The sequence below is a fragment of the Narcine bancroftii genome, chromosome 8 (assembly GCF_036971445.1).
Source record: "Narcine bancroftii isolate sNarBan1 chromosome 8, sNarBan1.hap1, whole genome shotgun sequence".
NCBI classification, from domain to species: Eukaryota; Metazoa; Chordata; class Chondrichthyes; order Torpediniformes; family Narcinidae; genus Narcine; species Narcine bancroftii.
In genome coordinates this window covers 162,001,013-162,026,847 of record NC_091476.1, presented here as the reverse complement: position 1 = coordinate 162,026,847, position 25,835 = coordinate 162,001,013, and the positions used below count along the sequence as shown (strand labels likewise).

The 25,835-nt window shown below is 41.7% G+C and overlaps 1 protein-coding gene and 1 long non-coding RNA gene across 15 annotated transcripts in view; one reads left to right on the top strand and one right to left on the bottom strand.

Annotated features, from left to right (window-relative positions):
• LOC138741930 (uncharacterized) overlaps window positions 1–9,866 on the bottom strand; it is a 103,898-nt gene extending 94,032 nt beyond the window's left edge. For all 3 annotated transcript variants that reach the window (XR_011343897.1, XR_011343895.1, XR_011343896.1), the window contains exon 1: window positions 9,787–9,866. This is a non-coding gene — a long non-coding RNA (uncharacterized lncRNA). The remainder of the gene's footprint in view (window positions 1–9,786) is intronic.
• The window catches only part of macf1a (microtubule actin crosslinking factor 1a), a 535,539-nt gene that overhangs the window by 162,333 nt on the left and 347,371 nt on the right, over window positions 1–25,835 (top strand). The gene's annotated exons all lie outside the window — the stretch shown is intronic.

The following is a 25,835-nucleotide window of genomic DNA, read 5'->3' as shown; positions in this document are numbered from 1 at the left end:
CTCCCCAAAAAAGTAGGAAAGATAGAAGAAAAGAAAGCCTGCCTGATAATCATATTGCCTCTTAATTAGTTACATTTCAGATTTACATAATGATTTTGAACTTTAAATTAACCAAGGTGAGTTGGTGCGGGAGTGGCGGCCGCCGAAGATGAAGTCATCACAATAAAATTCTGATGAGGTTTCCAAATCTTATCAAATTTTTCTTATTGATTCCATAAATTGTTATTTTCTCTAATTGTATAGAGTTTAGTAATTCCGTTTGCCATTTTTTTCAACCCCATATTATTGTCTAATTTCCACATTACAGCTATTGCTATTGCTACACTGTTACGAGCGCAGAGACCCATAAACCCAGCAGCAACAGATATTCACCAAGACAAATGGTTACTTAAACAAAAGTTGCTTTTAATTCTCTTTAAATGAAAATAGAATCAAACTTTAACATCACTTTTGACTTACTTAACCTAACTTAACCCCCTTCTATTTCTAAGTGCACGTATGTATAATGTATACAAGTTCAGAAAAATTCTTTTGTTCACAGTCCAATCTCACTTCTCATTCCACCAAGTTCACTGGTTGCAGACAATTCTTATATTGTGCACAGAATTTAACATTTATAAAGTTCACCAGGCTTTGATGCTTGAAAGGTAAATGATTACCACTCAGGAATGTTCTTGTCGGTTTTCAGAGGGAGATTTGTTGTACATTTACTTCCATCAGCCACTTCAGTGGCTGGCTGAAAAAACTTGCCCTGTAACTATTATTGTTCTCGATAATTGTTCAGTCTTCCATTGCCATATTAAAACTTTATGCGCTTTATCTCCTAACTCATAATATTTTTGTCGGGTTTGACTTGTATCTCTCTCCAATAAGTGGAACTCTTAAACAGACAGCAGATTTGACCACCAAGGATTATAATGAAGATAAAGGTGGAATGACTTTGTTTGCAATGGACTATTAGGATAATTCTCCTTGTTAGGGAAATTACTAAACCTCACTGTGACCAAAGGAAAGGTCATTCTGAAGGGGAATTATTGAACCCCACTGTGACCCAAGGAAAGGTCATTTTAAAGTGAATTATTGAACCCCCATGACCAAAGGAAAGGTAATTTTGAAGGGAAATTATTGAACCCCACTGTGTCCAAAAGAAAGGTTACTTTGACTGACCCATGCTGGGGTTTTTGGAAGCATAGTGGAAGTCACATGTTTCATTTCCCCTCATCTAGGAAAGGCGGGGGGGAGAAGGGGGGGGAGTCACGTGATGGAGTAGTGGCCGGACAGGGAACTCCAGCCCTCTCCGGAAAAGTTTAAAAAATATACACAAAACACAAAGGTACAAGAATAAAAATTAAAACAAAGTAAAAGTAAAGGTGGGAAGAAAATGGCAGCGAAGAGAGAAAAGTCGAAAGCAACAGGAAGAAGAGAAGAAGAAAGAACGTCGGAGGAAGAAGGTGAAGGCCTTACCTGTCCGAGGAGGCCCGCCGCGGAGAGAGAAGCCTGCTCCCTAAGGTTGGTGGAAGTCCAGAGCTCGGGACTACAAAAATGGCTCGCGGAGCCGAGTAAAAGTGCGCAACCGTGCATGTGCGACTCCTCGTGCATGCACTATGTGCATGAAAAAAAACACACTGACAGGAGGGGGGAAGAGCTGAGGAGTCGATCTCCACAGCTGAGAGTGACAGCTGCAACACAGCAACAGGAAGAGAACACAGAAAACAATGAGAACAAGAAAGAAGAGAGCAAAAAGAAAATAAGGAAACAACAGATGGCCAACCCAGAGGAAGAAGAAGAAGAAGAACATAGAGAAATGGAAGAAGAAGGGAAAGGCAGGACAATGGATATATATTTTTTTAAAGAGTATATGGAATCAGTAAAAGAATGGCAATTACAAGAATTTAATGAAATAAAAAGAAGAATTAAGAGTGCAGAAGAAAAAATGAATAAAATAGAGATGGTCATATCAGATATAGGAAAAAGAGTGGACAATGTGGAAGAACGAGAAACAATCGTAGAAATGGAAGTAGAGGACTTAAAAGAGAAATTAGAAGAATCTAATAAAAAAGTTAGAGGCACAAGAGCTGTTAGCTCAGAAGATAGATATAATGGAAAACTATAATAGAAGAAATAATATAAAGATAGTGGGCCTTAAGGAAGATGAAGAAGGCAAGAATATGAGAGAATTTATAAAAGATTGGATCCCCAGGGTCCTAGGAAGACCAGAATTACAGGAAGAAATGGAAATAGAAAGGGCACATAGAATACTAGCCCCGAAACCACAGCCGCAGCCAAAACCAAGATCCATTTTAGTAAAATTCTTAAGATATACAACAAGAGAAAATATATTGGAGAAAGCAATGAAAGACAAAAAGCCACTGGAATACAAAGGTCAAAAAAAATTTTTCTATCCAGACATAAGTTTTGAACTCCTGAAGAAGAGAAAGGAGTTTAATACAGCAAAAATGATCCTATGGAAAAAAGGATATAAATTTATGTTAAAGTACCCAGCGGTACTTAAAATAGTTATTCCAGGGCAACAAAACAGACTATTCTCGGATCCGGAGGAAGCACGAAAATTTGCAGAACTACAAAACAAGCAGAGATGAAGACATGTAACGAGAGTAAAAATGACCATGAACTATATGTATGTGTGTATATGGATATATATATATATATATATATATATATACATATATATTTAGATATATATAGATGTCTATGTATATATGTGTGTACATGAGTGTATCCGTATTTAGAGGAAAATATATAGAGTATAGATAAGAATTAATAAGGGAATGAAAGGGAACAGAGGAAATAAGGAGGGAATTAAAAGAGTGACCTTTGTTATATATGAAAATTGAAATCTTTTCCGGGGGGGGTGCTGGGTGGGGAGGAGTTACGGTCACTGCAAAATCAGTTGATGCTTGCGAGTGAATTCGCAAATCCAAATGGAGAGGGGAGATGTGGTTGCCCGACAAGGGATAAAGGGCAACTCAGGAGGGGGAGGGGAGAATGGGGGTTAAAGAAATTTTAGATAGGACAATAAGGGAAATGTTTGATGTTTTAGAAATGTTGTCTTATAAAGTGTTCAAAATAAGAAAGCAGAAATGGATAAGAAGGAAAGGTGATGATGAGAAAACGGAAAGGGAAGATAAACAAAGTATGAAATGGCTACGTTGAACTATTTGACTTTAAATATAAACGGAATACATAACCAAATCAAAAAGAAGAAACTGCTAAATTTACTGAAAAAAGAAAAAATTGATATAGCATTCGTGCAAGAAACATATTTAACTGAAATGGAGCATAAGAAATTAAAGAGAGATTGGGTAGGACATGTAACAGCAGCGTCATATAATTCAAAAGCTAGAGGAGTAGCTATATTAATCAGTAAAAATGTACCAATTAAAATAGAAGAGGAAATAATAGATCCAGCAGGGAGATATGTAATGATAAAATGTCAGATATATTCGGAGTCTTGGAATTTACTCAATGTATATTCACCTAACGAAGAAGATCAAAAATTTATGCAAGATATTTTTTTGAAGATAGCAGACACGCAAGGGAACATATTAATAGGAGGGGATTTCAAACTTAATTTGGATTCAAATATGGACAAAACTGGGAAAAAAATTAACAGAAAGAACAAAGTAACCAAATTTATAATTAAATCGATGCAAGAAATGCAACTTTTGGATATATGGAGGAAACAACACCCAAAGGAAAAGGAATATTCATATTATTCGGGTAGACATAAAACATACAAGAATAGACCTATTCCTGTTATCAGCTCGTATGCAAGACAGAGTAAGAAAAACAGAATATAAAGCTAGAATATTATCGGACCATTCATCCTTGATATTGACAATAGAGTTAGAGGACATCCCTCCAAGAATGTATAGATGGAGATTAAACTCCATGCTACTTAAAAGGCAGGATTTTAGAGAATTCATTGAAAGACAAATTAAAATGTACTTTGAAATAAATACGGAATCAGTGAAAGATACGTTTATACTATGGGACGCAATGAAAGCGTTATGTAACCAAGATGAAGAAGGACTACAATCAGGAAACAGAGCAGTTGGAAAGGGAAATAGTAAATATAGAAAAAGAATTCGCAATGAAGGAAGACACAACTAAAAGAGAATTGGCAGATAAAAAAATAAAATATGAAACACTACAAACATATAAGGTGAAGAAGAACATAATGAAGACAAAACAGAAATATGAACTAGGAGAAAAAACGCACAAAATTCTAGCATGGCAGCTTAAGACAGAACAAGCTAAGAGAATGGTATTGGCATCAAGGAAAAAAGACAAACAAATCACATATAATCCAACGGAGATTAATGAAAACTTCAGAGAATTCTATGAACAATTATACCAAACTGAAAACGAAGGGAAAGAAGACAAAATAGATGAATTTTTAACTAAAATTGTACTACCAAAATTACAAATAGAGGAACAAAATAAATTAACAGAACCATTTGAAATAGTAGAAATACAAGAGATAATAAAAAAACTACCGAATAATAAAACACCAGGAGAGGATGGATTCCCAATAGAATTCTATAAAACATTTAAAGATTTATTAATTCCTCCCCTCCTGGAAATAATCAACCAGATTGACAAAACACAAAGCTTACCAGATTCATGTAAAACAGCAATAATTACAGTAATACCAAAGCAAGGGAAAGATCCACTCGCACCAGCGTCATATAGACCAATATCATTACTTAACACAGATTATAAGATAATAGCTAAACTATTAGCAAACAGATTAGTAGATTATGTACCTAAAATGGTAAATCTAGACCAAACTGGATTTATTAAAAAAAGACGAACAGACAATATTTGTAAATTTATTAACTTAATTCATGCAGTAGAAGGGAGTAAAGCGCCAACAGTAGCAGTTGCTTTAGACGCAGAGAAGGCCTTTGACAGAGTAGAATGGAATTATTTATTCAAAGTATTACAAAGATTCAGTTTACCAGAGAAGTATATTAATTGGATTAAAGCATTATATAAGGGACCATTGGCGAAAGTGACAGTAATTGGATATATATCAAAGCAATTTAACTTAAGCAGATCAACAAGGCAGGGATGCCCACTATCACCCTTATTTTTCGCGTTAGCTATAGAACCACTAGCAGAATTGATAAGAACAGAAAATAAAATAAAAGGGATAAAAATAAAAGACAAGGAATATAAAATCAGTTTATTTGCAGATGATGTTATAGTATACTTAACAGAACCAGTATTATCAATAAAAGAATTATGTAAGAAATTGAAGGAATACGGAGAAGTGTGTCGGGTTACAAGATTAACGCAAATAAAAGTGAAGCAATGCCAATGAATAATGCGGATTTCTCAAAATTTAAGAACAAATCACCATTCAGATGGCAAATGCAAGCAATAAGATACCTAGGTATTCTTTGGCTTGGCTTCGCGGACGAAGATTTATGGAGGGGGTAAAAGTCCACGTCAGCTGCAGGCTCGTTTGTGGCTGACAAGTCCGATGCGGGACAGGCAGACACGGTTGCAGCGGCTGCAGGGGAAAATTGGTGGGTTGGGTGTTGGGTTTTTCCTCCTTTGCCTTTTGTCAGTGAGGTGGGCTCTGCGGTCTTCTTCAAAGAGGTTGCTGCCCGCCAAACTGTGAGGCGCCAAGATGCACGGTTTGAGGCGATATCAGCCCACTGGCGGTGGTCAATGTGGCAGGCACCAAGAGATTTCTTTAGGCAGTCCTTGTACCTTTTCTTTGGTGCACCTCTGTCACGGTGGCCAGTGGAGAGCTCGCCATATAACACGATCTTGGGAAGGCGATGGTCCTCCATTCTGGAGACGTGACCCATCCAGCGCAGCTGGATCTTCAGCAGCGTGGACTCGATGCTGTCGACCTCTGCCATCTCGAGTACTTCGACGTTAGGGATGAAAGCGCTCCAATGGATGTTGAGGATGGAGCGGAGACAATGCTGGTGGAAGCGTTCTAGGAGCCGTAGGTGATGCCGGTAGAGGACCCATGATTCGGAGCCGAACAGGAGTGTGGGTATGACAACGGCTCTGTATACGCTTATCTTTGTGAGGTTTTTCAGTTGTTTGTTTTTCCAGACTCTTGTGTAGTCTTCCAAAGGCGCTATTTGCCTTGGCGAGTCTGTTGTCTATCTCATTGTCGATCCTTGCATCTGATGAAATGGTGCAGCCGAGATAGGTAAACTGGTTGACCGTTTTGAGTTTTGTGTGCCCGATGGAGATGTGGGGGGGCTGGTAGTCATGGTGGGGAGCTGGCTGATGGAGGACCTCAGTTTTCTTCAGGCTGACTTCCAGGCCAAACATTTTGGCAGTTTCCGCAAAGCAGGACGTCAAGCGCTGAAGAGCTGGCTCTGAATGGGCAACTAAAGCGGCATCGTCTGCAAAGAGTAGTTCACGGACAAGTTTCTCTTGTGTCTTGGTGTGAGCTTGCAGGTGCCTCAGATTGAAGAGACTGCCATCCGTGCGGTACCGGATGTAAACAGCGTCTTCATTGTTGGGGTCTTTCATGGCTTGGTTCAGCATCATGCTGAAGAAGATTGAAAAGAGGGTTGGTGCGAGAACACAGCCTTGCTTCACGCCATTGTTAATGGAGAAGGGTTCAGAGAGCTCATTGCTGTATCTGACCCGACCTTGTTGGTTTTCGTGCAGTTGGATAATCATCCTCAACCTAGGTATACAAATAAATAAAAACCTCGGCCATCTATATAAACTCAATTATTATCCACTAATGAAAAAGTTACAGGACGACTTAGAGCATTGGAAAGATTTACCACTAACACTAATAGGAAGGATAAACTGTATTAAAATGAACATTTTCCCAAGGATACAATACCTATTTCAGGCATTGCCAATACACTTGACAGAGAAATTCTTCAATGAGTTAAAGAAAATAATAAGGAAATTTTTATTGAAAGGGGGGGAAACCGAGGATAGCACTAGATAAATTAACAGAATGGTATAAACAAGGAGGCTTTCAACTGCCAAATTTTTTAAATTATTATAGAGCCGCACAATTAACATACCTATCAGATTTTTATCAAACAAGGGAAAAGCCAGATTGGACTAGATTAGAACTAGATAAAATAGGGGAGAAGATACCTGAACATATATTATATAAATGGGACGAAAAATTGGTACAACGTAGGAGTTCTCCAGTATTACATCATCTCCTCAATATTTGGAAGAAGATTCATGTAGAAAGGAATAAAACAGATTACCAATTAGGAAAAGTAATACTGACGCAAAATCAGTTAATCCCTTTTACAATCGATAACCTTTCCTTTAGAGAATGGACGAAAAAAGGGATCAAAAGAATAGAAAATTGTTTTTCAGGAAATAAATTACTATCCTTTGAACAAATGAAGGATAAATATAATATAACTCAAGATACAGTGTTGGCATACTACCAACTGAGATCCTACTTGAAGGACAAATTGGGAAGCAGTTTGAGGTTACCAGAGGGAAGTAATTTTGAATATGTGATTACAGATACAATGATAATCAAAAGATTTATAACAAATATGTATATTAAACTGTAAGAAAAGGAGAATGAGGAAACAAATGGTAAAACTAAACAAAAATGCGAACAAGATTTAAACATAAAGATAAAGAAGGAAACATGGGAGAAGTTATGCTCTGGAACTATAAGAAATACAATAAACACGAGGTTACGTATGATACAATTTAACTGGATACACAGGCTATACATCACACCTCAAAAGTTAAATAAATGGGACCCAACAGTATCTGACAGATGTTTTCATTGTAAAAAAGAAATGGGAACAACAATTCATGCAATCTGGACATGTGAGAAAGTGAAAAAATTTTGGGAAGATCTAAACCAGATATTAAATAAAATTACAGAAAACAATATACCAAAAAACCCAGAGATCTTCCTCCTAAGTAACATAAAAAACAAAGAATCTGGACTTGATTTGGATGGTGCACAAAAAAGATTTGTTATGATAGCTCTAGCCGTAGCAAAAAAATGTATTATGTCAGCCTAGAAATTAGAAGATAACTTGAGAATATAACAATGGTATATAGAAATGAATAAATGTATTCCATTAGAAAAAATAACATATAATTTAAGAAATAATATTGAAATATTTGAACAAATATGGGAGCCATACATGAAACACAATAGAGTAAACCTACCGGGGACATCTACCACCTAAAATAACGGATGAAGGAAATGAAAAGAATTGACTCAGTGGAATTTCTTGTTTATTTTTATTGAGTGACAACATTGTTTGACTGGTTTAATGTATCTTAGATTCTGTAAATGAATGGAAGGGGAGGTAGGGATGGGAAGAGGGAGGGTGGGAGAAAACGACTCTGTATATATTTGAAAAGGAAAATGTATGTATCTTGGTCAATGTGGTTTATGGTGTGAAAAATAAAAAAATTTAAAAAAAATCTAGGAAAAGGGGAGTTGTGATAATTATTCACCCGAGAAGATATTTCCCTGCAAGCAACTTGACAAGGATTTGCGAGTTTTCAGCAGTCCGGTCACTCAGTCTCTCTCTCCTCCTTCCTGATTACTTCTGTGCATCAGTTAGAGTCTGTTCCAACACTGAGTCTCTAAGACTGAACTTTGGACTGACATTCCAGAATTGAGCCTAAGCTTTAATGGTTTGGGTTACCCACGCACACTCATAAGTATATTCTCTCATAGTTAGGGTTAAGTTACTTAAGGTATTACATTATTAGTAATTATTAATAAATACATAAATAAAAAATAACACCGCATTGGTAAATTTCTATTGCTGCTGGTCTGTGACATAATAATATCATATCAAGCCATGGAGATTTATCCACAATTATTTGCTTTAAGACAGCAAACACCTCCTCTTCTTTTATCTGAATAGGTTCTACCACCTCACTGCTTGTTTTCCTTACTTCCCATGACTGTGCCAGTTTCCTGAAAGAAAACATTTAAAGTCTTCCCTCATATTCTTTTGGCTCCATACATAGCTGACCACTCTGATCTTCAAAGGGACTAATTTTGTCCCTTACTTTCCTTTTGTTCTTAATATAACTGTAGATACCCTTAGGATTTTTCTTCACATTGTCTGCCAAAGCTACCTCATGTCTTTTAGCCTTCCTGATTTTTTTTCATGGTTTTGCTTGAATTTATTATACTCAAGTATCTCATTTACTCTACACCACTTCTTCTGAACCAGATCCCCAATATTCATTGAAAACCAAGGTTCCCTTTACCTTTAATCCTGATAGGAATACTACAAACTTTGTACTCTCAAAAGGTCACTTTTAAAGGGCCTCCACTTACCTCACATATCATTGCCCAAAAACCACTTTTCCTAATCCACGCATTCCAGATCCTTTCTCATTTCCTCAAAGTTGGCCTCTCTCCCGTTTAGAATCTCAACTGGAGGCCCAGAACTATCATTCTTCAAAATTAACTTGAAACTAATGGAATTATATTCACTGGACCCAAAATGTTTCCCAACACGTACTTTGTCACTGGTCTCATTCCCTAATAGGAGATTCAGTATTGCACTCTCTCAAGTTGGTTCCTCAATACATTGATTTAGAAAACTTTCCTGACCACATTTGACAAACTCAAAGCCATCCTACCCTTTTACAATATGGGAGTCCCAGTCAATATGTGGGAAGTTAAAATCTTCAACTATCACAACTTTGTTTCTTGCGGCCATCTGGTATCTCTTCAGATTTGCTCCTCCAATTCTCGTTGACTATTGGGCCGTCTTTGATACAACCCACTAAGTGTGGCCATACCTTTCCCATTCCTCAGCTCCATCCATATAACCTTAGTTGACGAGCTCTTTGATCTGTCCTGCCCGAGTACAGTTGTGATATTTTCCCTGATGAGCAATGCCACTCCTTCCCCTTCTCATTCCCCCCCCCCCCGTTCTATTGTGACTGAAACAATGGAAACCTAGAACATTGAACTGCCAGTCCTGCCCCTCCTGCAATCAAGTTTCACTAATGGCTACAATGACATAATTCCACATGCCAATCTATGCTACAGATGTGCTCCTCCAATTTTAATTGACTATTGGGTAGTCTTTGATACAACCCAATGAGTGTGTTCATACCTTTCCTATTCCTCAGCTCCACTCATATAGCCTCAGTAGACAAGCCCTCTGGTTTGTCTTTTCTGAGTACAGCTATGATAATTTCTCTAAGAAGCAATGCCACTCCTCCCTCTCTCATTCCCTCCATTCCATCGTGTCTGAAACAACGGATGCCTGGACATAAAACTGCCAGCGTAAGTTTCATTAATGGCCACAATAGCATAATTTCACATGCCAATCCCCACTCTTAAGCTCACCTGCCTTTCCTATAATACTCCTGGAATTGAAATAGATACACCTGAGAACATGGTTATATGGTTATATAGCGTAGAAGGTTGAGAGGGGATTTGATGGAAGTATTTAAGATTATGAAAGGGATAGACAGAGTGAATGTGGATAGACTATTTCCGTTAAGAGGAGGAAAGATTAAAACAAGAGGACATGAGTTAAGAATTAAGGGGCAGAGGTTTAGAGGTAACATGAGGGGGAACTTCTTTACTCAGAGAGTGGTAGCTGTGTGGAATGATCTTCCGGGAGAAATAGTGGCGGCGGAGTCAATTGTATTATTTAAGAAAAGGTTGGACAGGTATATGGATGAGAAGAAGATGGAGGGTTATGGGCATTGTGCAGGGAGGTGGGACTAGAAAGGGGTGTTTGGTTCGGTGCGGACTAGAAGGGCCTAATGGCCTGTTTCCATGCTGTAATTGTTATGTTATGTTATATGTTAACATCAAAATTAGATTCAAGGTGGAAAATTAGGAAGGTGATTTGAAACATCAATTTTTTTATTTCTTGCATACTGACATTCACTTGTGTTGATACAATTTTATTTTGAAGAGAAGACTTGTACCAAGAGGTTTGTTGCTGCATAGCCTTGTTCTTTGGTGCTTTTCCAACCTGAGAGCAATGTAAAGTGTAAATTAGTCAAATTCTGCACATTTTAATGCAAACATTTCAATAGATCTGCAAAATAATGTGCAATTGGATATAAAAATTGCTAACCATTTTTATAAGTTGAATTATTTCAATGTAAATAATAATTTCTAGTTGAGTATCATGGGAAATGTACAACATTCATAAAATTGCAGAATTTGATAATTGAAGCAAGATGAACAAAATATGAAGTCATTGCTTAAACTCATTTATTTTAGCATTGAAATCTTAAAATCATCAATTTAACCAGAAGTAGCAAGTTGGTCCTTTTAATTCTAACTGTACACATTTTGCCATCAAGTTTATGCCTGGAGTATTTACTGTGCATTTTAGTGTCTTCTGCATAACGTATTGGCTAGTAGTAAATATTTGGAAGTCTGGAATACTGAGCCCTGATTCACCTATACAAGATATCACACAACTACAACCAATGTGAAACAACCAATGTCACCACTGAGTTGGGGAGTGGCAGAAAATGTCATTTTTAGTTCTTTAGAAATTTCTGGTTGACTTTTTTTGATCCTGTAGTGGGTATTTCCATGAACTGAGATCTGAAACTAGATAACGAAAGATAACGGTGATATTTGTGTTTGTTGAGGGTTATGTTGCGTGCCAGCATTTGCTAAAATGACACGGTATGTTGAATATTGAACTGGGAGTATATAAACTCTTAGAAGGAAGACCACTCTTTGCTCAATTGTTTTAATTTTTTTTACACCTATGCAGATACTAAATGTTATTTAATTGATTATTTTTACAATGTTCAAATTGAAACAACCAGAATTCTTGCACATTTTAAAATGATCTTGATTTTTTTTGTGAAAATTATACTTACTACCATAAAAAATGAGTATATTGTCAGAGAACAACAATGTAGAAACATTTCCATAAAATTAGGAGGAAATACCAGAAGAAACAAATTTTAGTTAATATGCTCCTCAATTCCACCTGTAGAACTTTCAGAACATGTTCAATAAAGAGCATCAAGCTTATAGCCACACACATTGAATAACATTGCCACAGAGCAAAAAACAAACTGATGGAAGAACTTGATATATATGTAGGCAAGGGGATAGTTGTTGTCCTATTCTTCCAGTAGATTGATTTTTGGATCATATTCCAGTGTCTGGGGTTTCCTATGGCAAAGAACGAGGATGGGTAATGGACAGAGCAATCTGTTGATCTTGCATACAAATCATAAAGTTGGCATGAAGGTTTAGCAAGCAGTTGGGGAGGTACTTAGTTGGCTTTGTTGCAAGATGCTATGAATATAAGAAATATCAACTCTAAATGCTCTGGTCTGGGAAGTGTTGAAAAGGTAAAATATCCACCATGATCTTGTAGAATAAAAGAGCAATTGCACAAGGAAATTGCGCTCCTATATCTTGTGCTGCAAAGCAAACTTTTCTCTATTCTTTTATTTCTCCCTATGAAGGTTTTCAAAATGTTGTTTTTTCTTTTTGTGTCCATAGTTCAGATATTTATCAAGCATTCTTTAAACAATCCCAAGAATAAAGTATCTATCATCTCCACAATCCTTCATGGAAGGAGATTTCTGCTTATTAAGATGAGAGCACATGGAATTACCAGAAAAATAATAGATTGGGTAGAACATTAGTTGATAGGCAGAAAGCAAAGGGTGGGAATAAAGGTTGGTTGGTTGCCTGTTACTAGTAGTATTCCACAAGGGTTGGTGCTGGGGCCACTGATTTAGATTGTGGATTAAATGGTTTTGTAGCAAAGTTTGCAGATGACACCAAGATAGGTGGTACCGTACGAAGTGCAGAAGAAATTAAAAGCTTGAAGGAAGACTTGGACAGATTAGGAGAATGGGTGAAGAAATGGCAGATAAGATATAATGTTGAGAAGTGTACGGTTGTGCATTTTGGTAGAGGAAATAAGTGGTTGGATTATTGTTTAGATGGGAAGAAAATTCAAACCTCAGAAGTACGAATGGACCTGGGGGGTCTTTGTGCAGGATAACCTGAAAGTTGACTGCTATGTTGGCATTTATTTCAAAGGGAATTAATTGAGTATAAGAATAAAGAAGTGCTGATAAGACTCTGTGGGGCACTGGTGAGGCTTCATTTGGTACTTTTTGCAGTTTTGGGCCCCATTATCTTAGAAATGATATAGCAAGGTTGGAGAGGGTACAGAGGAGGTTTACCAGAATGATTCCAGGAATGAGAAGTCTAACATATGAGGAACGCCTAGCAGCTCTTAGACGCCATCCATTAGAATATAGAAGAATGAGAGGGGATCTCATAGAAACATTTCGAATAATGATTGGACAGAGTGAATGTAGGATGATTCCCCTGTTGGGTGATTCCAGGACAAGATGGCACAGTCTTAGAATTAAAAAGTACCAATTTACATCCGAGATGAGGAGAAATTTCTTTAGCCAGAGGGTAGTGGATTTCTTGCCACATGCAGCTGTGGAGGTAGGATTATTGAGGGAATTTAAAGGGGAAATTGATAGGTATCTAATTAGGGTATCATGGGATATAGGGACAAGGCCGGAACTTGGAACTAGATGTGAGAACAGTTTAGCTCAGGGAGGTTTCACAGAGCAGACTCGATAGGCCAAATGGCCTGATTCTGTTCCCTTTTTTGTGAACTTTATACTACACTTTTTCAGTGGTAGTTCTATTTAACAGTTGCTAATTTCCAAATTGAAAACATTATCAAAACTTTTCAAAATTTTCAGTACATTGATGTAAATATAGCATGTAAATGCATTCCAAAACTATAACCTACTAATCCTGCCAATAGTATAACAAATGCAATGTGTGTGTCCACTGTTGATTGTCATTTAAGCCATTACAAACGAGCCTGCAGCTGACGTGGACTTTTTACCCCCTCCATAAATCTTCGTCCGCGAAGCCAAGCCAAAGATAGATGACAATGTAGTTGGTATGATGGGCAAGTTATTGATGACACTGGAATTGGTAACATAATAGACAGTGCAGAAGATTATTTAAGGTTGAAATGGGATCTAGATGAACTGGGAATGTGGGCCAAACAATGACAGATGGAGGTCTGAGGTGTTGCGCTTTGGTAGGTTAAAACTGTAGGCCTTGTGCAGTGAATGGTAGGGCCTTAGTGTTGCAGAACAGAGAGATCTGGGGTATAGGTACATATCGTTTAGTTGAGTCATGAAACCCAAAAAAAACTCTCCAAAAATGAAGTCGATTTTTATGCTGGATATACTTTTTAGACCTTCGATTCAGCTCCAAATCCAGTCTACGCTGATCCAGCATATAAGTTGACCCATGAAAAGCAGATTTAGTATGTAAGTCAGCCCTTTTAAACAAAAAAAACCTGGTTGGGACAGATTTTCATTGGAAACAACAATGCATTTAGAACCCTTCAATTTCGCTCTTGCTATCATCTGTGGCAAAGATGGCGGCAAGCACATCCTCACTTACACTGTTTAAACAGTCATCATGTGGATTCCAAAGTGTATCTAATGAGGCGGTTTCAGCTTCGTCATCAGTGTCCTACAATAAATCATCTTCCATCAATTGCACAAGAGGTACTGCACTTTTTAAACAATTTTATCAGTCTCTATTTAACTTTGTCCCATGCCTTGAGCACAAAGTTACACATCACATAAAGTTATGCAGCACGCACTGTCCCACCTTTTGTAAACTATTTTTCTGTACTCGACATCCATGTATTCCATTCATCACACACATGGTCTTTGAATGGCTTGTTCAAGCAGACGTCGAGAGATTGCAATATAGACGTCAAACCACCCGGGGTATCTGCCATTTAAGTATTATTTAGTGCTAATCTACTTTTAGTATTCTCATTAAGTGGCTACAAAACATATTCCAGACTAGCAAACTCCATTCTTTGCATAAACTGTCTGACTGCCTATTCTACATATTATCTATCCATAGTTCTTGGGGGTTTCATCCATGTTTCCGATATTTACCAATGCAAACTTGTATTTCCTCCAGTTATGTATAATAAACTGGTGAAAACTTACAACTTTATGATCAAGATCTTTTGGTAGTTTCTGTGCCATTTTTGTTTTTTTATCGTAATACCAGATTTTCCCTGTTCATGAATCTTACACCAACCTACTGTAGCCTCAAACTCTTTGCCAAGGTCTGCGTGCAACTTTGCCTTTTGCAGTGCAAATGTTCTTATTGTATTTCGGGTGACTATGTAGCAATCTTGCCTCTGTTCACGGACCCATTCTGTAATGTGATTTTCCAACTCTAACCACCGAGTGATTCCTTTTCTTGATGAACATTGCCTTTTTGGTATTTTTCTTAAAGTCTTTTCTTTCTTCCTCCAATCTCTTACAAACTTCTCATCCACATCAAATTTCCTTGCAGCAGCACATTTTTGATTTTCTTGGCCATTTCATTCACTTTCAACTTAAAACTCACTTTGTACTTTTGTCGCAAGTTGCGTTGTGTCGATGGACCCTCCATGATAGCAATCACATCCAATCAATGCCCAGCAGATATTTGGGGGTCGACGTACCGCTAATCATCAGCCCACCTCCGGCATCATGAACTTTGGGATTTCAGGCATCCAGAAAATTGGGGTCAACTTGTGTGCTGGATATACCATAAAACTCTTAAAATTATGCTGAAAAATGGGGAGGGGGGTGGTGGTAGCACACCACCGCGGAGATCGAACCGGCACATTGCGTGGTCCGTGCTGGGAAAGCAGCATAACACGCTGTAACATGTCCCTTAACACAGTGAACCGGCGCAGTTGAAAGCTGGAGCAGTACAAGATCAACAGCCCTAAAATAGCACTGACCAAGCTGCTCAGCTAACAGATCAATAACAGGCTGGGAAAGAAGGGTATTCACATGCAAGAATGTTCCCATCTGCTATTGTTATTCATGTGCCTGATGTCAGCCAATCAAACAAATGGCGGGAACTCCAACTATAAAAGGAGCCTTTCCAGCCTCAATACATCTCAGAGCTTTACCTCCCACAAAGCGAGTTTGTGTTTCTTTTTAGCAGTTGGCTCTTTCAGGTGGACCCTCCGCCTTGAGGGCAGCGGCTGGAGCGGATCCTAACCTGCAGACTCACCTTTCAGGTGGCAGCCCTAAAAGGCTGCTTACAGCGCTGCCTGGTCCATCTGAAAGGACCTATTCATATCCCTATCCCGTGGTTCCTTGTAGCGCCTCCGGATCTGATGGAGGCGGGGCGATTGGCTGCAGTGCCACCCATCATTAATATGCGGCATAGCTAGCCATCTTTCCTACCCATAATCCCCCACACAGGTGGAACCACTCTGTGTTTCCCACACGGTTCTAGCTGCGTGGGAATTATGGGTATGGAAGACTGCCATTACTATGCCGCATTTCGAGCCACACAGAGCGGCCCTTGTGCAGGAGCGACCAGCCAGGCTGTAACAGCCTGCTCCGGCCACCCCTGCCCCGACATACAGTCGACCTCCCCTCCCCAGTAGGGCAGGGTCTGTCGGGCAGCGGGACGGGGGGGGGGGGGGCGACTGTCGGGCAGCAGAGAGTGTGTCTGTCAGGTCGTGTAGCAGGGGGCTGACAGGCAGTGGGGAGTTGGGTTGCCGGCTGATAGTCATCAGATTCCTCGGCGGAGCCCAGCACTCCACTGATTATCCCTTCCTGAGGAGGGTTGGTGTCGGCGCCTCAGAGGCACTTTCGGAGCATTCAGGTGAGTATGTTTTTAGCCGCATGGGGGGAAGAATATGCGACTTTACAAGGGGTGATCAGGCCACCTGAAAGGGCCTTAATACATCAGTTGATAGGGTGGTGAAGATGTTTGGCATGCTTGCTTTTATTTGGGCATTGAGTACAGAAGCTGGGATGTCACATTACAACTACAAGCTATTAGATAGCACGGAGTATTGTGTGTAGTTTTAGTCATGCAGCTATAGGAAATGTGTCATTGAGCTGGAAAGGGATCAGAAAAGATTCTCAAGAATGGGACTGGGAGGATTGAATTACAAGGATAGGCTGGGACTTGTCTCCCTGACATGTGAGCATGGGAGTGTGACTCAGAATCGAAATGGTTGGTCAGACCAACCACAGATTGGAGGAACTACACCTTATTTTCCGGCTTGGCACTCTCCAGACAGATGGCATTAACAAGACTTCTCTGGTTTCTGCTAACCTGGTTACCTTTTTTCCCCTCTCCCCATTCCAGTTTTTCCAGTTCTCTTCCCTCCCTTCCCCTCCACTCATCCAGCCATCCTTCCTCTCCCTGATCGCTGCTGTCCCCTCCCTCCCTCCTCCACCTATCGCCTCCTGCATTTTCCCCCCTTTCTCCCCCCCCCCCCACTTTTGTTCAGATGCCTGCCGACGTTCTTCCATACCTTGATGAAGGGCTCAAGCCTGAAAAATGTCAGTTATATATTTTTAATTTTGCTACTTAAAGAACTGCTGCTCTCCCTGGGAGAGCAGGGAGAGCAGCAGCGGAGAGCAGCAGCGGAGAGCAGCTGGGAGAGCAGCAGCGGCCCCGGCCCCGGTCCGGGCGAAGGGTAGACGGCGGCGGCCCCGATACGGGCAGGAGCAAGGGGGAGACGGCGGCCCCGGCCTCGGTCGAGTGAGGCAGACGGAGGCCCCGGTCCGGGCAGTATGGACCGACCTAGGAGGGGAGGCAGGCCCCTCCAGCCCGGGTAAGAAACCTGCATAGGAGAAGGCCACTCCGATATAAAACCTACGACCCAAGGACCTCGCTGCCACGTCCCAGCTTGCTTGGCCACGGCACACGAACCATGGGTGTAAAGGGTGGGGCCAGTACTGCGCGCACTGCACTCCACCTAAAAGCTCCTTTGCGCAGGCCCGAGGACAGGTCCACGTCCTCCCCCTCAACGTCCTCCCCCTCCACGTCCTCCCCCTCCACGTCCTCCCCCTCCACGTCCTCCCCCTCCACGTCCTCCCCCTCCACGTCCTCCCCCTCCACGTCCTCCCCCTCAAAAGATGCTCACAAACTCAAGCTAGCATGCTGGAACATCAGAACCATGCTAGATAAGACTGACAGCCATCGACCTGAACGTCGGTCTGCCCTCATTGCACATGAACTCCTCAGACTTGACATCGACATAGCCGCTCTCAGTAAAGTCCGCCTGGCAGATGTAGGCAGCTTCCAAGAACGCGGCGCGGGCTACACACTCTACTGGTCTGGCAAGCCTTCGGATGAACGACGCCTATCTGGTGTAGGCTTCATGGTCAAGAGCTTCATTGCCTCCAAACTCGAAAACCTTCCGACAGGCCTCTCGGACCGAATCATGTCCATGCGACTCCCACTTCAAAACAAGCGTCACATCACCCTCATCAGTGTCTATGCTCCAACCCTCCAGGCGGAACCAGCAGAAAAGAACAAGTTCTACACCGACCTGCGCAACCTCATCCAACGTACCCCTACAGCCGACAAGGTTGTCATCCTGGGCGACTTCAACGCTCGTGTCGGCAAAGACTCAGAAACCTGGCCAGGAATCCTGGGCAAGCATGGCGTCGGCAAGTGCAACGACAATGGGCGCCTCCTGTTGGAGCTCTGCGCAGAACAGCGGCTTGTCATTACAAACACCCTTTTTCAGCAGAGGGACAGCCTTAAGACCACCTGGATGCATCCCCGATCCAAACACTGGCACTTCCTGGACTACATCCTGGTGCGAGAAAGTGACAAACAAGATGTGCTCCACACCAGGGTCATGCCTAGCGCGGAATGCCACACTGACCACCGGCTGGTTCGCTGCAAGCTCAACCTTCACTTCAAGCCAAAGCCCAGGAACAATAAAGCCCCCAGAAAGAGGTTCAATGTTGGAAAACTGCAGTCAGACGAAGCGAGAGGAAACTTCCAGGCAAACCTCAAAGCAAAGCTCGACGTTGCAACCCGCCTCACGGACCCGTCCCCTGAAACCCTCTGGGATCAGTTGAAGACTACCATACTGCAATCCACTGAAGAGGTACTGGGCTTCTCCTCCAGGAAAAACAAGGACTGGTTTGACGAAAACAGCCAGGAAATCCAGGAGCTGCTGGCAAAGAAGCGAGCTGCCCACCAGGCTCACCTTACAAAGCCGTCCTGTCCAGAGAAGAAACAAGCCTTCCGTCGCGCATGCAGCCATCTTCAGCGCAAACTCCGGGAGATCCAAAATGAGTGGTGGACTAGCCTCGCCAAACGAACACAGCTCAGCGCGGACATTGGCGACTTCAGGGGTTTCTACGAGGCTCTAAAGGCTGTGTACGGCCCCTCACCCCAAGTCCAAAGCCCGCTGCGCAGCTCAGACGGCAAAGTCCTCCTCAGCGACAAGATCTCCATCCTCAACCGATGGTCAGAACACTTCCAATCTCTTTTCAGTACCAACCGCTCAGTCCAAGATTCCGCCCTGCTCCAGCTCCCTCAACAGCCCCTAAGGCTAGAGCTGGATGAGGTTCCCACCCTGGATGAGACATATAAGGCAATCGAACAACTGAAAAGTGGCAAAGCAGCAGGTATGGATGGAATCCCCCCAGAAGTCTGGAAGGCTGGCGGCAAAACTCTGCATGCCAAACTGCATGAGTTTTTCAAGCTTTGTTGGGACCAAGGTAAACTGCCTCAGGATCTTCGTGATGCCACCATCATCACCCTGTACAAAAACAAAGGCGAGAAATCAGACTGCTCAAACTACAGGGGAATCACGTTGCTCTCCATTGCAGGCAAAATCTTCGCTAGGATTCTACTAAATAGAATAATACCTAGTGTCGCTGAGAATATTCTCCCAGAATCACAGTGCGGCTTTCGCGCTAACAGAGGAACCACTGACATGGTCTTTGCCCTCAGACAGCTCCAAGAAAAGTGTAGAGAACAAAACAAAGGACTCTACATCACCTTTGTTGACCTCACCAAAGCCTTCGACACCGTGAGCAGGAAAGGGCTTTGGCAAATACTAGAGCGCATCGGATGTCCCCCAAAGTTCCTCAACATGATTATCCAACTGCACGAAAACCAACAAGGTCGGGTCAGATACAGCAATGAGCTCTCTGAACCCTTCTCCATTAACAATGGCGTGAAGCAAGGCTGTGTTCTCGCACCAACCCTCTTTTCAATCTTCTTCAGCATGATGCTGAACCAAGCCATGAAAGACCCCAACAATGAAGACGCTGTTTACATCCGGTACCGCACGGATGGCAGTCTCTTCAATCTGAGGCGCCTGCAAGCTCACACCAAGACACAAGAGAAACTTGTCCGTGAACTACTCTTTGCAGATGATGCCGCTTTAGTTGCCCATTCAGAGCCAGCTCTTCAGCGCTTGACGTCCTGCTTTGCGGAAACTGCCAAAATGTTTGGCCTGGAAGTCAGCCTGAAGAAAACTGAGGTCCTCCATCAGCCAGCTCCCCACCATGACTACCAGCCCCCCCACATCTCCATCGGGCACACAAAACTCAAAACGGTCAACCAGTTTACCTATCTCGGCTGCACCATTTCATCAGATGCAAGGATCGACAATGAGATAGACAACAGACTCGCCAAGGCAAATAGCGCCTTTGGAAGACTACACAAAAGAGTCTGGAAAAACAACCAACTGAAAAACCTCACAAAGATAAGCGTATACAGAGCCGTTGTCATACCCACACTCCTGTTCGGCTCCGAATCATGGGTCCTCTACCGGCACCACCTACGGCTCCTAGAACGCTTCCACCAGCGTTGTCTCCGCTCCATCCTCAACATCCATTGGAGCGCTCACACCCCTAACGTCGAGGTACTCGAGATGGCAGAGGTCGACAGCATCGAGTCCACGCTGCTGAAGATCCAGCTGCGCTGGATGGGTCACGTCTCCAGAATGGAGGACCATCGCCTTCCCAAGATCGTATTATATGGCGAGCTCTCCACTGGCCACCGTGACAGAGGTGCACCAAAGAAAAGGTACAAGGACTGCCTAAAGAAATCTCTTGGTGCCTGCCACATTGACCACCGCCAGTGGGCTGATAACGCCTCAAACCGTGCATCTTGGCGCCTCACAGTTTGGCGGGCAGCAGCCTCCTTTGAAGAAGACCGCAGAGCCCACCTCACTGACAAAAGGCAAAGGAGGAAAAACCCAACACCCAACCCCAACCAACCAATTTTCCCTTGCAACCGCTGCAATCGTGTCTGCCTGTCCCGCATCGGACTGGTCAGCCACAAACGAGCCTGCAGCTGACGTGGACTTTTTACCCCCTCCATAAATCTTCGTCCGCGAAGCCAAGCCAAAGAAGAAGACTTAAAGAACACTGTTTGACCAGCTGAGTTTTTCCAGCATTTTGTGTTTTTACCTGAACCACGATGTCCACAGATTTTTGTGATTTACGTATGGGTGAAGATTCTTGACTTTATTGGTTTCTCTTCCAATAAAACACAGCATATTCATTTGGAATACTTCATTGACTATTGTAATCTTCTTTAAACCAAACAAAACTTCTTCTATTAAGTAAGAGGAACACATTGTCCTGATTATTTCTTTAATATATAAATATAGTTGTCCAGCATTATTCTGTTATTTAAAAGTAAGTTATTTAACAATTTTTATTTTATTTCAGTGTTTTGTAATTTTATTTTGAGTTGCACATCCTAAATATCTGCAGGTATTGTGCTATGATTTCAATGGAAATTTAACAAAACTCACTTTTTACTACCTCCCACCCAACAAGTCTTCATAGGATTCTTCTCATATTTATAGTAAGCTGCCTAATTTGTGATATTGAGGTAATAGTTGCAGAGTAAATAAAAACATTTTCAAGAGTCGTTTATTGTCATGTAATTCTTTTTCTTCTTTGGCTTGGCTTCGCGGACGAAGATTTATGGAGGGGTAATGTCCACGGCTGCTGCAGGCTCTTTGGTGACTGACCAGTCCGATGCGGGACAGGCAGACACGGTTGCAGCGGTTGCAGGGGAAAATTGGTGGGTTGGGGTTGGGTGTTGGGTTTTTCCTCCTTTGCCTTTTGTCAGTGAGGTGGGCTCTGCGGTCTTCTTCAAAGGAGATTGCACGGTTGGAGGTGATATCAGCCCACTGGCGGTGGTCAATGTGGCAATAGTACGGAACATAATATTGTACAAAATTGCCTTCTGCCTCCTGTAAGGCATTCAAAGCATTTCTATTATTGTTGCCTGACGTCCCTTACAGTAAGAGGGAAAGAACCAAAACAAAGGCCCTTCAGGGTCACTGTGTGTCCATGGATTCATATCCAGCACTCCCATAGCCTCTGCAGCTCAACAGGCTCCTGTTAGATCCGTTGGTAACCCAGGCTCCACAAACCTCCAATGCAATCAGGAAGCTTTCAGCACCCAAGGCCTTTCAGGAGCCCTTCTTACCCTCAGAACCCTCTTGAATCCCAGCTCTGTAACTGCCCCTCGCAGTTACACTGGTGTGCTCACCTTCCCTGTAGGGTCGGGTCCTCTGCTTCTCCTCAACGGGGGTGTTCTCTCGGTTTCTGGTGCCCTGCGCCGTTCTGGTGCCCCCTGGAATCTGCAACCCCTCGTGGCCACTGCCAAACACAGAGCTCTGTGAATGCAGAATTTTACTCCCAAACAGTGTCTGCTCTTTTAACAAGCTGCATAAAGCCTGTACAGAACTGTTGGCATTGGGACCAGGAAATTGATCCCTTCAGAGCAGTGCTGTGTCTGCTTTGTGGGGTCAGATCATAGCTCCTTGAATTGTGGTTGGCATATTCTCTAGTCTTCCAAGCATGCTGAATTTTCATGACCACCCAGTTCCTGAGATGCTAGTGCAGGCCTTGGTGAACTGCAAATGGGGATGAAGTTCCCACCCAGACACAAATGAAAATTTAGTTTTCATAAAATTGTTTTTGGCTGGGATTTGATGTTCACATGGAAAAGCAAATTGTACCTGACAAGAGGCATGGTTGGCGTAGTGGTGAGCACCATGCCTTTACACTGCCAGTGATCGGAACCAGAGTTCGGATCCTGTGCTGTCTGTAAGGGGTTTGTACAATCTCCCTGTGTCTTTGTGGGTTTTCCCTGGGGCTCGTTTCCTCCCACCATTCAAAATGTACTGGGGGAATAGGTTAATTGGGCGGCACGGACTCGTGGGCCGAAATGGCCTGTCACCATGCTGCATGTCTAAATGTAAATAAATTTTAAAAATTCAAATTTAAGAATTACAAATAAAGTGAATTTGGATCATTATATTTTTGTTGGGGGGTCATCCTTCCAAACTGAACTCTTTAACTTTTACTGTTGTAACACCTTAATATTTAACACACTTTGGCTATTTGACCACACCTTTCAGCCCAACTATCAATTCATGCGTCATCTGTTACAGTCACCATGGATTGAAGATTTGATGACTGTTGTAATTTACAAAGAATCTAACTTTTCTATTTAACCATCTCCCCACTGACTGCTACCTTTCTGAGATGACACCTGTGGCACAAGGTTTGTAACCAGCATAACCATTTACCACTTCTGTCCTTGGCATACCTGCTTAATGCAGTCACCAATCAGTTGATAACTTTTCATCCTGAACTCCTGTGAATTCTGTCGTGTTACAAAGTCTACTAGAATTAGGGTAACCAGAATAAGAAATTGAGGAGGCTGAAAGATCAACCTTGACACATCTGCTTGACTTTTAAAGAAAAAAAAATGTTTTTCTAAGCAATTTATTTCAAAAGCTAGTTAAGTACCGGAAATCTGCACACAGGAAATTACCGTGGTAATTCCCTTGAAGAGCAAATGAAAACAAATTTTAAGAGCAGAAGCATGAACAGAATAATCTATTGCAGCCAGTTTCTAGTTTCCAGAGAGGATTGTTGGAGAAACAATGCCAATACCCAACTCTTCCTTACTAGTGCCTGCATTATTTGTCTTTGGGCACATTCTCATCATCATCGGGCACTGGTTCTTTTGCAGCCATAATGTAGGCAGAAAAGGTGAGTATTCTTCATCTTGCAATGATTCTGGAGCAGGTGTTAAGAATTTCAAATAAACTTTTAACCTTGACTGTGTGATGCCTGTTTTCTTTACTCTGCTTAATACATTGTTCAAGCACTTAACAGGCCTCTTATTTCCATTCATTTTGTGATTGGGCTGCAGCAGTGGAACAAAACAAGCCAGATACATTAAACAGTTTAACCTTTTCATTCATGTATGAAATACATTGGTGCTGGGATGAAAATTCATAATTGTTCAAACCATAAATATTCAAAATTTAATGTTATTTTGAGCATGAGTATATTTTAAAAAATCTTCAATAAATTATGAACAGAAGGTGGATTTCCTTTCAACTTAAAAATTGAATTTCATTTTGTAAAATACAAGTCTAATTTTTTTCAAGTGCAAAAACCAAATCAGGTTAATTTGTATTCAATCCTGTTTAAAATTAGTCTTTTTAAAAAAAAAATCAAAGTTAATGTTGAAAATGGTATGACGTGATTACTGAGAACTGGGGGTCATGAAAATGATACCATTTTGTTTCCTGCCTATTCATTTGGGGTAAAAAAGATGATTAATGTAGTTGTTGCCAATTAAATTAACTTGTGCTTAAAGATTAAAAAAAAAGTAATTTACATAACTAAAATGAAGCATTTTGGGTATGAGGCCATATTACAAATGAGTTAAATGTCAATCCAATACATTCTCATGGTTTGCTGTGTTTGAAAATTGAACAAAAGTAAAGAAACATATTCCCAATACTGATTTTATTGGAATGGGGAATCTGAATCAAACTAATATACTATTTTGTTACAAGATTTGAATGGTCAGCTCTTAATTTTAACTAATCTGGGTTTTTAATTTTGATTGTACATTTGATTTTCGTTAACATCTGTATGAATCAAATATTGTTTTTCAAAATTACTGAAAAAATGCTGCTGGTCTTTGATGCCATTGTAAAGTCTTCTATATAAGGATTTAAAATAGAATATTCTTTTTTTTCTTTGGCTTTGCTTCGCGGACGAAGATTTATGGAGGGGGTAAAAAGTCCACGTCAGCTGCAGGCTCGTTTGTGGCTGACAAGTCCGATGCGGGACAGGCAGACACGATTGCAGCGGTTGCAAGGGAAAATTGGTTGGTTGGGGTTGGGTGTTGGGTTTTTCCTCCTTTGCCTTTTGTCAGTGAGGTGGGCTCTGCGGTCTTCTTCAAAGGAGGCTGCTGCCCGCCAAACTGTGAGGCGCCAAGATGCACGGTTTGAGGCGTTATCAGCCCACTGGCGGTGGTCAATGTGGCATGCACCAAGAGATTTCTTTAGGCAGTCCTTGTACCTTTTCTTTGGTGCACCTCTGTCACGGTGGCCAGTGGAGAGCTCGCCATATAATATGATCTTGGGAAGGCGATGGTCCTCCATTCTGGAGACGTGACCCATCCAGCGCAGCTGGATCTTCAGCAGCGTGGACTCGATGCTGTCGACCTCTGCCATCTCGAGTACCTCGACGTTAGGGGTGTGAGCGCTCCAATGGATGTTGAGGATGGAGCGGAGACAACGCTGGTGGAAGCGTTCTAGGAGCCGTAGGTGGTGCCGGTAGAGGACCCATGATTCGGAGCCGAACAGGAGTGTGGGTATGACAACGGCTCTGTATACGCTTATCTTTGTGAGGTTTTTCAGTTGGTTGTTTTTCCAGACTCTTTTGTGTAGTCTTCCAAAGGCGCTATTTGCCTTGGCGAGTCTGTTGTCTATCTCATTGTCGATCCTTGCATCTGATGAAATGGTGCAGCCGAGATAGGTAAACTGGTTGACCGTTTTGAGTTTTGTGTGCCCGATGGAGATGTGGGGGGGCTGGTAGTCATGGTGGGGAGCTGGCTGATGGAGGACCTCAGTTTTCTTCAGGCTGACTTCCAGGCCAAACATTTTGGCAGTTTCCGCAAAGCAGGACGTCAAGCGCTGAAGAGCTGGCTC